Raw genomic sequence first — 15,162 nt, 5'->3', positions numbered from 1 at the left:
CAACGTATGCGTCCTTCGCATCTGCGAGTTGACCGTTCGTGTTCCGTCTGTTGAGTTCGTAGGGTCGCACGTACGTTTGGAACGTCTGCGTCCTTAGGTGATCGCTCGATACGGACGTCGCATGCTGAAGTTGGTAGCATCTGGACATGCGAACTTACACTGGTCCGTTAGGGCTATTGGGTCATTGGGACCAAAACTGCATCACAGGGCATTGGCCTCTATACTTAACCGCAGAGGTATAGAGGGAGGCACTCGCACATGTTCTGACATATGCGAGTTGGGTCTACCCTGTATGATGAGGATTACGGTTATGCGATGTGAATTAAGTCGCATCCGCGATATATCGCTGGTTTTATCCTGGGCGAGGTCTAAACTTCGAGAAGCCTCTCCTGGACATTTCAGTCTTCATTGGAAGTCTGGATACACGTGTCCTTCAAAGAGGGGTCTGGTCTCGAGTTTCTAAGTGAGAGAAATCTCACTATAACACATGCCCCTAGTTTCGCGATGTGACTTGAGCGGTCACTGAGGGAAACTACTGCTCGAGAGACAGGTGAAAGGTTGTCACGAGGAGGTGACCTTTTGGTTGTCCCATCGAGGGTTTCGAAAAATGACGGCTGTAATGATTAATTTTCATTATCTCTAGGATGCCACGTCACGAAACTCTTCGGTTTTCGTGTAGGCGTGGCCATAGCTGGCCGTTAGATTGGGCGACCTTAGGCATTCTGGTTGCCACGTGTCACAATCCCAATAAATAAGGGATAGGGGTATTTAAACGCTTTGATACAAATCAAATATCCCATTTTTCCCTCCTTTCTCTTAACTCCTCCCCAGTATATACACCCCAGAAAAAAGAAATTCATTCCAACCTTTCTGTCATTTCCCACAGCATTTTCATTCTCAGAAGTGATCGAGAACAACCGCAGGAATCGAAACTAAAGGTTAGCTTCTAAGTCCCTGCATTTTCGTTTTCTGTTTTTTGGGGAAAATGTGCTTTCTTTCTGGTTTTGGGTGCTCATGGAAAACTCTTTTAGGAGGGTATGCTAGTGGGTATTTATGTGTTTTGGTCAATGATACTGGGTAATACTCATAGTATAGGGCCTGAAAATTGACATAACCGCAAAAAACTGATCACTACTGATTCACGTCTTCGAATGCTCGCGGATATTCGGATGAACAATTTGAATACTCGCGAGGGTTCGGTTGAACAACTTGAATAATCGCATGTTTCCAAACTTATTTCTGTTTAACTGTTGATTAGACCTTTTTAGGATCTTTTCGTGTCGCGGGCTGAGTGGTAAGAGTATTAACTGCCATTTCAAATGGTGGGTGTGTCACAGTATTCTAATGGCCATATACGCGATTATATGTCCCTTGAGATACTGTGATACGCCCAGCCATTTGTTGACGTGCGTTAATGCTCGAATGATCGTACTTTTTGGTTGGTAGGTTGTCTCGAAACGGTGGGTGTCTCCCAGTAACTTCAGGGTTATGCTCGAAAATGCATACTTCTTGAGTCACTGGGAAACTCCCAGCCGTTTCTGGAGGTACACCGCACAACCGAGGATGCGTGAATTACTCGCCCAAAGATAGTTACATTTCTTCTCGCATATCGATAGAAGGGTCAGTTTTCGCACAGAGTCTGACTTTCTTGCTGAATGCGACTTTTATAGTTTACTACGGGTGAGATCACTTATCTTTATTTTTTCACACATTCATCACGCTGAAAAGATCTTGTATCTTTCAGATGAGCGATCTATCGGATAGCCAGCAGCTCGGATCAGGAGGTCGCGCCTTTGACGGGGAATCGGACCAGGAGAGGGACAGTTTTCTCCCTACGGACATCTCCGAAATGGAGGCTGCGGAGATAGAGTTAGGTCCGATGTCTTCTGTGGAGATCGAGAAGATGGTACAGGAGCTTACTGAACCTGGGGCAATCGATATCCGAGATAGCGAATCTACAGTGTCAGCACGCGACTACCTCATCCGTACAAGGCAGGCTCCCGACATCGAGGTCGAGGAGGTGGAGGAGGGATGGACTACTCCAGCCCGCGAGTCAGGTGGGGAAGAAGAGGAAGCGGAAGGGAGCGGGACGGACTCGGTTGACGACTCCCAACTGAACGAGCCTTTCTCATGCGAAGACCTAGTCTCGAAAGTCGTCAAATCTGACTTCACCACTTTTGTGAGGTTAAATTTGTTGCGGCTTGCGTTTCAAAGTCCCAAACCCTCTCAGAGAGCGCATCTTCCGTTCACCAACCCTGCGATCATCCCCACGGAGGACGTGGTCATCTCAATACCCATTCTTCGATGTGGTGTATCAGTCCCATTTCATCCTTTCGTCGCAGCCATTCTTAGACGCTATGACGTATCGCCTTTTCAGCTAACACCCAACAGTTATCGCACTGTTCTAGCCTTCTATGCGATGTACATGGAGTACGCCCATAGAGCTCCGTCAGTAGAGGAATTTAGTTATTTTTATGACATAAAGAGCGTGGGTCTTCATAATGGCTTCTTTTGCTTTAGTAAATGGGCGACTTCTGAAATCAACGGGGTTGAGGGGATGGTTTCGAACATGGGTGACTGGAAGTCAAAATGGTTTTATGTTTTTAAGGTTCCTGGGATCAGAACCGACTTTAATCGCAGACCCAGTATGTCGCATATTTGTTGACTTAGATAAAGTTTGTTACTCGTTTTTCGAGATCTTTTGCTAACTCGTTCTTTTGTTGTCATCGCAGATAGACCAGCTCGACCAACGCTTAACGCTCATAAAAAGGGGGTAGCTGAAATTCTTGGGAGTCTTCCGGTACAAGATCGCGACTGGCGATTGCTGTGTACGACTGCCAAATTGCGAGAACACAAACTGATCCCTGAGAACGCGAGTCTTCAACGGGAGCCAGTATATAAAGAACCATCTGAGAGACAGCAGGAGCGGATAGATAAACGGCTTTCCAAGCAAACTCCTCGAGAAACTTCAGGTAACTCGTCCTTTCGCTATAACGTGATGAGTAGAGTCGTGATTTTTACTTATCTGTCTTTTATGCTTGTAGACATGACTTTCTTGAAGTCTGCCCCTGTCCTGAAGATTAAGCAAAAGGGTGGAACACCGGCATCTTCACCAGTCGTCGCCCAAAAAAGGAAGAGCGATGTGATGACTACGCTCGCTGCAGATTCCTCCAAGAAGTTGGCCAAGACTACTCAGGATAAGGGGAAGAAGGTTGTCATTGATTCTCCGGTTCGCCCTCGCGACTTCCTGGCCATGCAGGAAAAATTGCGGCCGAGATTCCTTATGAGGAACTTGTTTCTCGATCTACTGAACTGGCCGCACAATCTGTGGCTTTGTTTATGAAAGCCGTGGCCACGCCTTCGAAGGAAACTGACTCGCTGAAGAGGCAGAACGCTCATTTTCAGGAAAACATAAAGAGGCTGAAGCAGGAGGTGGCCAAGATGGAGGAACTTCACAAGGAGCTCGAGGAAGTCAACAGGGCCAAAGAACAGTTGGAGCTCGAGCTCAAGAAGTCGCAGGACACGATCGCTGAGATGGCTCGCGACTTAGAGGCTGAGAGAGAGAGTGGGAAAAAACAGTATGATCAGGCTGTGTCTGATTACATTTATACTACTCTCTCCAAGGTCCCTGACTTCGACTTCTCGCTGCTTGGAGATGAAGCTGCTGAAATGGCTGAAGCCTTTCGCTCGATGTCTCCTACCCGGACTCAAGGCAACCTTCCAGATGAAATCGAGGGAGTACAGGCTGAGGAGGTCGAGAATGAAGTTGTGAGCAAGATCGTGGATGAGGCTGCTCCTGATGAGACTACTCCCGCTGCTTGATTATTTTCTATCTTAGTTTCACTTTTTTTTTATATATGCGGTACACGGGTACTCGCACTTTTGTACTTAAAGAATTTTATCTTACTTTTTGGACAAATTTCTATCCTCGCGGGGATAGTATGCATTTTAATATTTACGCAGTACATGGGTACTTGCGATTTTATTTTCAACTTTGATCACAACTTGGTGTGACCGCGATTATATATATATATATATGCGACTTTAATTACAAATTGGTGTAACAAAGTAGAAAAAACTTAACAGGCACTTTTATTCAAACAATCAGTAATACATGCGGGTATACATGCCCCTATACTTAGGAATTATATTGAATAATAAATGTCTAAGTATAAGTACTCGAATCAAAGGACGCGAATATTACTGATAATAGAATTTCAAGCTCTCGCTATTCCATGCTCGTGGGATCGCGGTCCCATCGAGTGTTGCGAGTCGGTAAGTGGCATCACCAATTTGATCTGCGATCATGTACGGTCCTTCCCAATTGTCTCCGAAGACTCCGTGGGATTGGACTTTGGTGTTTGGCATTACTTTTCTTAGGACCAGGTCCCCTACTCGCAGAGGTTTTATCTTAACTTTCGAGTTAAAGTACCTTGCAGTTCGTTGTTGATAAGCCGCGTTTTGTAGTTGTGCTTTATCACGCTTTTCTTCTAAAAAATCAAGGTAAAGCAACTGATTCTCGTTGTTCTGCGAGATATCCAAAGCGTCTCTGCGCAAGGATCCGGCCCCAACCTCTACTGGCAACATGGCCTCGCACCCATAAGAAAGTGAGAAGGGTGTTTCGCCAGTTGTAGATCGAGGGGTTGTGTTGTAAGACCATAAGACTTGCGGTAATTCATCCGGCCATGCCCCTTTGCGATCTTCTAATTTTCCCTTTAGGGTGTGCTTAATTATTTTGTTGACTGCTTCAGTCTGTCCATTACTCTGCGGGTAAGCGACTGCGGAGAAGGCTTTTTTAATCCCCAAATCATCGCATAGCCGCCGCATTTCTTTACAGTCGAACTGTTTTCCATTATCTGAAATGAGCGTGTGCGGAATGCCGAAACGGCAGATGATGGAAGTGTAGACGAACTCGCGCAACTTCATTGCGGTGATAGTCGCGAGTGCTTTTGCTTCAGCCCACTTTGTGAAATAGTCAACTGCGACTACAGCGTATTTGACTCCGCCTTTTCCCTTGGGTAACTCGCCAATTAAATCAATTCCCCATATTGCAAAGGGCCAGGGACTCGTGATAGAATGGAGGTTACTCGGAGGCTGGTGCGTGTAGGTGGCTATTCGCTGACATCTATCACACCTTTTTGCAAATGTGAGGGCATCTTGTCGCAATGTTGGCCAGTAATACCCTTGCCGCATGATCTTTAAGGCAAGGGAATTGCCTCCAGTGTGATTGCCACAAATTCCCTCATGCACTTCTCGCAGTATATAACCGCAGTCTTCACCACTGATACACTTGAGAAGTGGTTGACTAAAACTTCTGCGATACAAGCTCTGGTCATATATCACATAGCGGGCTGCTCGTTGTCGCAATTTCCTTGCTTCTATTTTATCATTAGGTAAGACACCCTTGTCGAGGTATGCGATGATAGGACTCATCCAGGTAATTTCCTGAGCGTCATCGATCTCCATGATTGTTTCTCGATCTATGGTTGGATGTGACAATACGTCTACCGGAATTACGTCGAGTAACTCGGCTTCCCTGGTGGAGGCCAGTCGGGCTGCAGGCGTCTGCATGGGCATTTTGAGTACGCGGTACTCGAGATACAACTATATGTTTGAATTTCTGCATGATTTCACGGACGATGGCTAAGTATTTAACCAATCTTCCGCCTCTTGCTAGGTATTCTCCACTTACTTGACATACCACGATTTGAGAGTCGCTAAAGGCTTGTAGGTATTCGACTCTCATCTCGAGGGCCAATTTCAGACCTGCGATTAAAGCCTCATACTCGGCCTCATTGTTAGATGCAGAGAATTCGAAACGTAGAGCAGCGTGTACCTTGAAATTGTTGGGACTGATTAACAATATCCCACTACCAGAACCTTCATTATTTGAGGCCCCATCGACATACAATGTCCATATGTCTTTGCCTGTCATGACGACGTCATTTCCACCGTCTACAACCGCTATCTCTGTTCTCGGTAGCTCAAGTATAAAATCCGCGAGGGCTTGCCCCTTGATCGCAGTTCTTGGTTTATACCTGATATCGAACTGACTCAATTCCACGGCCCACTTTAATATTCTCCCCGATGCCTCTGGCTTCGCTAAAACTTGCCTTAAGGGGAAGTTTGTCAGAACTTCAATGCTGTGAGCCTGGAAATAAGGTCGCAATTTTCTTGACGATATTATTAAGGCAAAGGCTAGTTTCTCCATCTGAGGGTAACGTGTCTCGGCGTCTAGTAATCGCTTACTGACGTAGTACACAGGGTGTTGATGTCCTTGGTCCTCGCGGACAAGTACCGAACTGACCGCATACTCGGAGACGGCTAAATAAATTGACAAGACCTCGCCGGGCAACGGTTTTGATAGAATTGGAGGTTGCCCCAGATGCGTCTTTAACGCCTGAAAAGCCTGCTCGCACTTCTCATCCCATTGGAACCTCTTGTTACCCTTCAAGATCTGAAAAAACTCTTTACACTTGTCAGAGGATCTGGATATGAAGCGGTTTAAAGCCGCAACTTTGCCTGTGAGGCTCTGAACCTCCTTTGGCTTAGTCGGTGATGGCATTTCTACCAACGCTTTAATTTTCGCAGGATTGGCTTCTATTCCTCGTTGATTTACCATAAAACCGAGAAACTTTCCGGAACCTACTCCAAAGACGCATTTTAAGGGGTTCAGACGCATCTTATATCTTCGCAATATGCCGAACATGGCTTGTAGGTGCGTGACATGATCCTTCGCATGTTGCGACTTTACGAGCATATCGTCAACATATACCTCCATTGTCTTTCCAATGAGGTCTGCGAACATCATATTCACTAGCCTTTGATAAGTCGCACCTGCGTTTATTAAACCAAAGGGCATTACCTTATAACAGTATAGTCCTCGATCAGTAATGAACGAGGTATGTTCTTGGTCTGGTTCGTGCATCGGGATTTGATTATATCCCGAGTATGCATCCATGAAGCTTAAAAGTGCGTGGCCTGCAGTGGCATCGACAAGCTGGTCAATGCTAGGAAGAGGAAAGCTGTCTTTGGGACAGGCTTTGTTCAAATCTGTAAAGTCAACGCAGGTACGCCATGAGCCATTGGGCTTTGGTACAAGTACCGGATTGGCTAACCAGTCGGGGTAAAATGACTCCCGTATAAAGCCGCAGGCAAGGAGGCGGTCAACTTCTTCTTTCAGCGCTAGGTACCTCGCGGGGTCCATTTTGCGGCGCTTTTGTCGGACACCTCGCACTTCGGGGTCAATGTTCAAGCGATGACACATGACCTGTGGAGATATCCCGACCATATCTGAATGTTTCCAGGCAAAAATATCAAGATTTTGTTTTAGAAAAGTCGTTAATTGTTCTCGCAATTGTTTATTTAATCTAGAACCAATTTTCAAAACCTTGTTATTGTCTATAGGATCTATAGGTACCTCGATTGTATCTTCCGCGGCTTGGGCTGCGGCCGTGTGATCAAGGATTCTCGGATCCAAGTCTGGTTTGTCTATATGCGGTACCTCTTCGATCCGAAGGATCTCCTGGCGAGGTGGTGGTGCGTCCAAAAGGTGGATAACGTTCACCGTCCTTTTTTCGGCGAGCTTTACAGCTGCGTTGTAACATTCTCGAGAGTCAGATTGGACTCCCCTCATCGATCCTACTCCGGAATGAGTGGGGAACTTCATTGTTAGATGATAGATCGAAGTTACGATCTTCATCTCCTTTAGAATCGGCCGTCCAATCACGGCGTTGTATGCCGAATATTGATCAATTACTGCGAAGTCGGCCATCGACTTGGCAGTTATCGGGGCAGTTCCCAAAGTGATTGGGAGTTTGATCATCCCTCTTATAGCTATGACATCTCCCGTGAAGCCATAGATGCTCGATGTCATGGGCCGCAAATCTTTTTCTTGTAGCCCCATTTGTTTGAAAGCTTGGAAGTTTAGTAAATTTACCGAGCTTCCATTGTCGACCAATATGCGATGGACGTTATCTCCACCTATATTGGCAATTATCACAAGTGCGTCAGAATGCGGGTGGTGGACCCATCTCGCATCGCTTTCCACGAAGACAATGTCCTCGCAGTCTCTCTTGAAGAGCTTCTCTGGCCGTTCACCAAGATTGTTCACATTGGTAAGCGGCTTTTCCTTGGCTTCTCTGGCATACCGTTCTTGGGATTTGCGAGAGTCGCCCGCGATGTGTGGTCCTCCGATTATAGTCAAGATATTGCGAGGTGCTCTAGAGCCACTCGCATTCTGATTTTCTTCTTTGTCATCCGCTCGGGGATGACTTTCCTCGTTTCTTCTATACTTATCGAATTTTCCCCGTCTGATTAATTCTTCAATCTCGTCCTGCAAGACCCAACATTCAAGGGTAGTGTGACCGATATCCTTGTGGTACTTACAGAACTTCTTGGGGTCTCTTCGGTCGCGATTTCCCCTGATGGGGGGCGGCTTCTTGAAGACGCCGTTCCTTTCCTCAACCGCATAGATGTGGTCTCGAGGGACGGCGAGTTCAGTATAGTTGACGAAGCGAGGTCCTCCTTTTCTTTTGGGCGAGGACTCCTTTTTAGGAGGCGACTTAGCCAACTTCGGGCTCCGCGGTTTGCGTGGACTGCGTCTTCTGGGGCTTCGGCCCCTGGAATTCTTTCCTCGCGGACTGCGGGATCGCGACCGCGGTATGGGTGATCGCCTCTTGTTCTTGCCCTTTTCCAATTCCGCCAGGGAGTTCTCGATTCTCTTATGAGGTTCGGCCATGGCGAAGAATTCTACCAAGGATTCTGGCCTTCGAGCCTGCAGCTCTTTCCAGAAGTCGGTTCTTGGCAGGACACCTGTTATTAACATGCAAACAAGCGAAGACTCGGGGGCCTTCTCAACTTTTGTTACCTCAGCGTTAAAACGCTTGAAATAATTCTGCAAAGACTCACCAGATTCTTGCTTGATGTTCGCCAAAGTCGTATAGGGTGGCCTATACGTCATCGTGGCCTGGAAGTGTGTGAGAAATAGATCGACGAAGTTCTCCCATGTCGATATCGATGCCTCTGGCAATTGGGTGAACCAATCATGGGCATTCTCTTCAAGCGTAGCCGCGAGAATGCGACACTTCGCGAGTTGCGGCACCTGGTCCACTTCCATTATGGTGTTAAATTTCTCTAGGTAGTCCAACGGGTTAGATGTACCTTTATACTTGAGGGATTCAGATAAACGGAATCCCTTTGGAAGTTGGGCCTGTCGCACTTCTGCGGTAAACGGCGAGGTGCCGTGCAGCTTGTATACGGGCTTACGTTCGTTCGAGCATTTTCAAAGCTTGCAGAAGCATACTTTGATCGATCCCTCCTGTCGCAGGAGGTGGAGTCGCTACAACAGTGGGGCTCGCAGCCACTGCGGCAAGGTTTGAAGGGATGTTAATCCCTGTGGTCGCGATCGGCGCGATAGGCGGGTTGGCAACTGCGTTGACACCCTGATCGCCCATATGGGGATCATGGAGTGTCTCCGTGTTGCGCGGGCCGCGGGAGCGCGCCCTAAAGACTGCATTGAGATGATCACGCAGATCACCTCGGTGTACACGGTAGCGTCCTCCCTGCTGTGTTTGCACAGAGCCAGACCTCGTATATCTGCTTGGAGTGCGGTTATGCGAGGATGAAGAGGCTGATTCTGCGTCGTTATCTCGAAGATGACGACTGCGAGGGTTGCGGCGCTCGGGATCCTCGTCGGTTCGCGTGCTCTGGTTAGGCAACCTTGCATATTGGTCTCTCGACGTCGGGTGATTCAAATCCAAGATTTCAGGATCAGTTCTTCGCTCCCTGCGTACACGGTTAGTTTGACGTCGAGAAACTGTTACCTGAGGGTTTTCATTATGAACGGCAGGGACCCGAGGAGGGTGTCGAGCGCGACTCTGTCCGTCTACCTCGGCTTGTAGTGCTCGCAGCTGATCCTGGATTGCAGCGTATTGATCAGTCGTGAGCTGGACCATTCCTTCGGACACGACCGCCGGGGTGACAGGGGGAAAGTGCATGGTTGCCGGCGGTGTGGATGTGCCTCCAGCTTGAGGACCAGTTGTTTCTGGAAACAGGTTGAGTGGTCTGATGTTGCTCCTCCCTACCCCGCCGTTGATGACGTCTACAGGCGGCGCTCCGGTTCCAGGCAATGGTACGTTCATCGTTCCAATGTTGATGGATTCATTGTTAGCTCTGTTAGCGTGATTTCCAGCCATGTTGAGTGATGTTCTTTGAGGTAAATAAAATCTTACAATCGTTTCCCACAGACGGCGCCAAATGTTGTTACTAAAATTTCACAACACCAAGAAGTGTAATTTAGTTGGTAAAAGATAGAATTATTTGAAAGATGATAAATGCGAGTATTCAACCTAAAACGGCGAGCACTCAAATAGGAATGCGAGAACAGACGACAAAGCTGGAAAAAATACAGAAGACAATGAAATATAGTGGTTCAGTCAGATTTTGTTCTGCTTAGTCCACTGTAGCAAGGGATTCGTAGGTGCATTTTCATGGTGGATCACCCCTTTATATACAAAGCAGGTGCCCAATCGGTTACATGAGGATCACATTTATTGTTAATCCATTATTTACACATTAAATTGTCATGATTAAACTCAGACAACGTTAACATTAATAAATATATGACAGTTACTGAACTTATCAACGTATGCGTCCTTCGCATCTGCGAGTTGACCGTTCGTGTTCCGTCTGTTGAGTTCGTAGGGTCGCACGTACGTTTGGAACGTCTGCGTCCTTAGGTGATCGCTCGATACGGACGTCGCATGCTGAAGTTGGTAGCATCTGGACATGCGAACTTACACTGGTCCGTTAGGGCTATTGGGTCATTGGGACCAAAACTGCATCACAGGGCATTGGCCTCTATACTTAACCGCAGAGGTATAGAGGGAGGCACTCGCACATGTTCTGACATATGCGAGTTGGGTCTACCCTGTATGATGAGGATTACGGTTATGCGATGTGAATTAAGTCGCATCCGCGATATATCGCTGGTTTTATCCTGGGCGAGGTCTAAACTTCGAGAAGCCTCTCCTGGACATTTCAGTCTTCATTGGAAGTCTGGATACACGTGTCCTTCAAAGAGGGGTCTGGTCTCGAGTTTCTAAGTGAGAGAAATCTCACTATAACACCCTTACCTACACATGTAAACAATAACTATGAGTCGACAGACTCAGTAAGAAAAACATAATATAACAGAATCTTAAATCGGATTATAACTAGGTGCCCATACACCCAATCATAACCCTGTCCTACGTCCCACGCTTACTAAGTCTAGAACATTTGTATGATAGTACTATTGACCATAATATCAACCTATACTCAGTACTCTAATTGTACCATTGTGATAGCGTCAATAAGTACTTAAGCCAAACATACAATCATCAGTTACTAATACAACTCTATGTATATTGATACTGCTTATTTCAATATGTTATCTAGCTAGCATTCCTAAACATGCACGCTAAACATGTAATCTCATATGCATATTATTATACTAATCTTACCTCAATCCCAAATTTTGGTGTGCCAGACAACCTGAGTGGAACTGCTGTTCGACGGTTTATAAGCCCTTAAATAACAATATTATTACAAAAATGATAAGTGATACGCTAAATCACTTTCTAAAGACTTAAAATCAAAACTAAAGGTTTCCTTATCGATGGATAGCATGGCAATATCCTAAGTATTGCTAAAATATGAAAAACCACGGTTCCAAAACTTCTAGAACCAGTAAACCGAATTCTGAAAATGGAAAACCAATTCTTAGGGTTCTACCTGGGGAAACGATTAACCAGTTATACAGAGCTAACCTGAACCAGCTAACTGGTTCCCTGCAGGAAACCCTAATTACCCACTAATAACTCAATTTTACCCCCAAATTGTTTCCAACTCTCCAGACCACCTAATTAGGTCACAAACAAAATTATTCAATCAACAAATACAGATATAATCTCATGAAATCGAATCCACCATGGAAGAGCAAATTTTGAGCTCTAAAGCTGAAACTTTTTCTAAACTCAACAAGAAACAACAATTCAAGCCTAATCCAAGTCAAATAACTCCAAACCAACATCAGAAATCACTCTCTAACATAAACCCAAAAGCCAGCAGCTGAATTCTAAAAACAGCCAACAAACCTAACTTTAAACATTAGAAAAACAAGGAGAAGAGAGTGTGTGAGCTTACCTTGGATTGATTCTTGTTGTTCCTAAATAATTCTTGCTAAAACACCAAGAAATTGAGAAACAAAACTCTAGTTTCTACTGGTTCGAAGAGAGGCACAGAGAAAAAGTGTGTTTTGATTTCTATTTATTTTATTTAACTTAGGATAGAATTAATAAATAAAACTAATTTAATTACTAACTAAATAAGCCTATCATTTAACAAAATCCCACTTAAACAAAAGGGTAAATGACTAAATTACCATTTCTTAAATAGGAAGTAACTAACATACAGTTAGGGGTAAAATAGTCATAATTCATAATTCCGAACACCCTAACATTCCAAATGTCTATCTATACTGTTCTGCTATTTCTAAACTACTAAACCATAAAAAAGTGACTCTATAGGCCATACGTTGCATTCTACTATTACCGAACATAAAAATATTAAAAACATAAATTTATATGTAACATAATTAGCACACCTAGAATTCAAATATATCTCCACAATTGCATAAATAATAATTAAAAGTCTAATTTTTAATTAAACTATAATTATCTACTAATTCTCAAATTAAAACTAAGCCCTCATTACAATAGATACATATTTTCTACTAATAATACCTCTCAAGTGTTTCCTAAACTCACCAAAGTGTTTCCCAAGTTTGTCTATATAGATGTTGTCTCTCTCTTCCTCAAATTTCCCAAATAATCCAATTATACGAAGTTGTACCTGAATTGTTTCTTTTCATTGAGATGTCAATGCTCTTCTAAGAGCTCTATATTTATAGAAAGAAAACTTCAACTACCAATCAAATATAATAAATGAGATAGCTCATCTTTCAACAATATGTAATAAATAATGGAGCATGCTTTATAAAGAAATGAGGCAAATAGCAAGTCTCAAAACTCTTGAAAGTTGAACCATATCTTTGTAACTCTAAGACAAGTTAACTCTTGAAAATTGAACCATATCTTTAAAATTCCAAGATAAGTTGAAATTTGAGCCAAACCCAATACTGAAAGGGGACAAGTTTACTAAGAAACTATGTCCTAAGAATGACTTAGAAAGAAAAGCAATGAAGAACATCCTATATGCAAGTATAGTAGGGAGTTTGATATATGCTCGAATTTGCATTATACCTGACATTGCTTTTGTAGTCAATGTTTTAGGAGATATTTATCTAATCTTATATAGCTATAATTATTGGATTGCAGCCAAGAAAGTCATGGAATATTTTTAAAGAACGAAGAGTTTTATGCTTGTGTATAAGGATGTCGACAATCTTCGAGTTGTTGATTATTAAGATTCAAATTTTGGTGGTTATGTAGATGATTTAAAGTCAACTTCTGAATATATTTTCACTTTCGCTAGTGTAGCTATTTCTTTAAAAAGTGTTAAACTGACTTTGATCACATCATCTACTATGTATGTTGAGTTTGTCACATATTATGTGGCATCTTGAATTTTCAACCTTTATGGTTAAAAAATTTGATTTTAAAGATACGATTAGTTGATTCTATTTCTTCTCCTATACTAATCTATTGCAATAATAATACTAATGTTTTCTTTTCAAAGAATAATGAGATTAGTAGTGCTTCAAAACACATGAAAATAAAGTATCATAGTACTGTTAGAAACTTTGTCAAGAAATGAGATATTGTGATAAAATATTGCAAGACCAAGTCGATGTTAACAAATCCTCTAACCAAATGATTAAGTGTCATGTTGTTTAATAAACACATATTGTTGCTATGGACATTTTATAATATTTTATTCATTTGGATTAGTGGGAGTTTATAGCTCTATTAATAGAGATTACATTTATATGTAATTTTCTTGGTTATGTTATGAACTATTTGGTGGGCCAACAATTTTTATAATTGGATGTTTATGCTTTCAATTATGTTTTGTTATATTCTCGAGAATGACTGAATTAAAAGCATGTAGTTTATATCTTGTTGTGATCATTGTCTTTCAAGTTTAATAACAATGATATTTTGTTGGCTTAATTTATTAAGCATGTTTAGCGATACTGACTTATTTATTAAGTAATATATGATTAATTTCACTCGGTTATTTATTAAACATCACGGTATCAGTAAAATTAAGAATTGATAATGATATTATGTTATTTTAAATTAATCACATGTTAAACTTAATTCCTTACCACACTACTACACTTATGGACCATATCGATTTAATACTTTGGTATTTGTAATTCTAAATGTATTTTGTTGATTTAAAAAATAATATGATTGTTATAGTTCAATATTAAAGGTTAAATTGAACTGGTATTTTGGACGCTATATATCAAGAAACTATCATTTTTAAAATGGCCACAACTATTTTCTTGTTGTTCAACCCATTAGTTATTTCAAACAAAACTTTTTTTGATGTAATATATATATATATATATATATAAATATTAAAATTAATGCAGTGGGAGAATAATGTTAGACTTTTTTTGGGCTTACAACAACTTTAATTGGTTTTAGTTTTTTTGTTGTATTAGCCCATAATGGGTTTAGCATCTATGTTATAAAATCTAGTTGAAATAGAAGTGTAGGTTTTTCTAGTTAAGACTACAAGAATGTGTACTTTTGCCGGCGCAATTAAGGACTTGCGCCGACAAAAGTTAAGCAATGCCGGCGCAAGTCAACAAAGTCGCCGGCAATAGTGGTCAACTTTTTTTGCCCACATCAACCTTTTGCCGGCGATTATATTCGCCGGCAATAGACAATACTGCCAGCGCCGTACACTAATTGCGCCGGCGAAAGTTGGAGCCAAACCACCAAAAGGTGGGAATTGTTGGCTGTACGGTTCCCACTTTTGCCGGCGCAGTTAATTGCGCCGGCAAAACCATTAAATTAATTTTTTTTAATATTATTTAATTTTGCCGGCGCACAAGTAGGGGAAAACTTGGCGGTCAATTTTCCATCCCAAATAAAAAACGTGTGCGCAAAAGTAGGTAGGGGGTTTTGCCGGTGCATCACAGTG

This window comes from Cannabis sativa, unplaced genomic scaffold, assembly GCF_029168945.1.
Source record: "Cannabis sativa cultivar Pink pepper isolate KNU-18-1 unplaced genomic scaffold, ASM2916894v1 Contig3, whole genome shotgun sequence".
In the NCBI taxonomy this organism is placed as follows: domain Eukaryota; kingdom Viridiplantae; phylum Streptophyta; class Magnoliopsida; order Rosales; family Cannabaceae; genus Cannabis; species Cannabis sativa.
The sequence above is the reverse complement of the archived record's forward strand: the minus strand, read 5'-3'. Positions refer to the sequence as shown.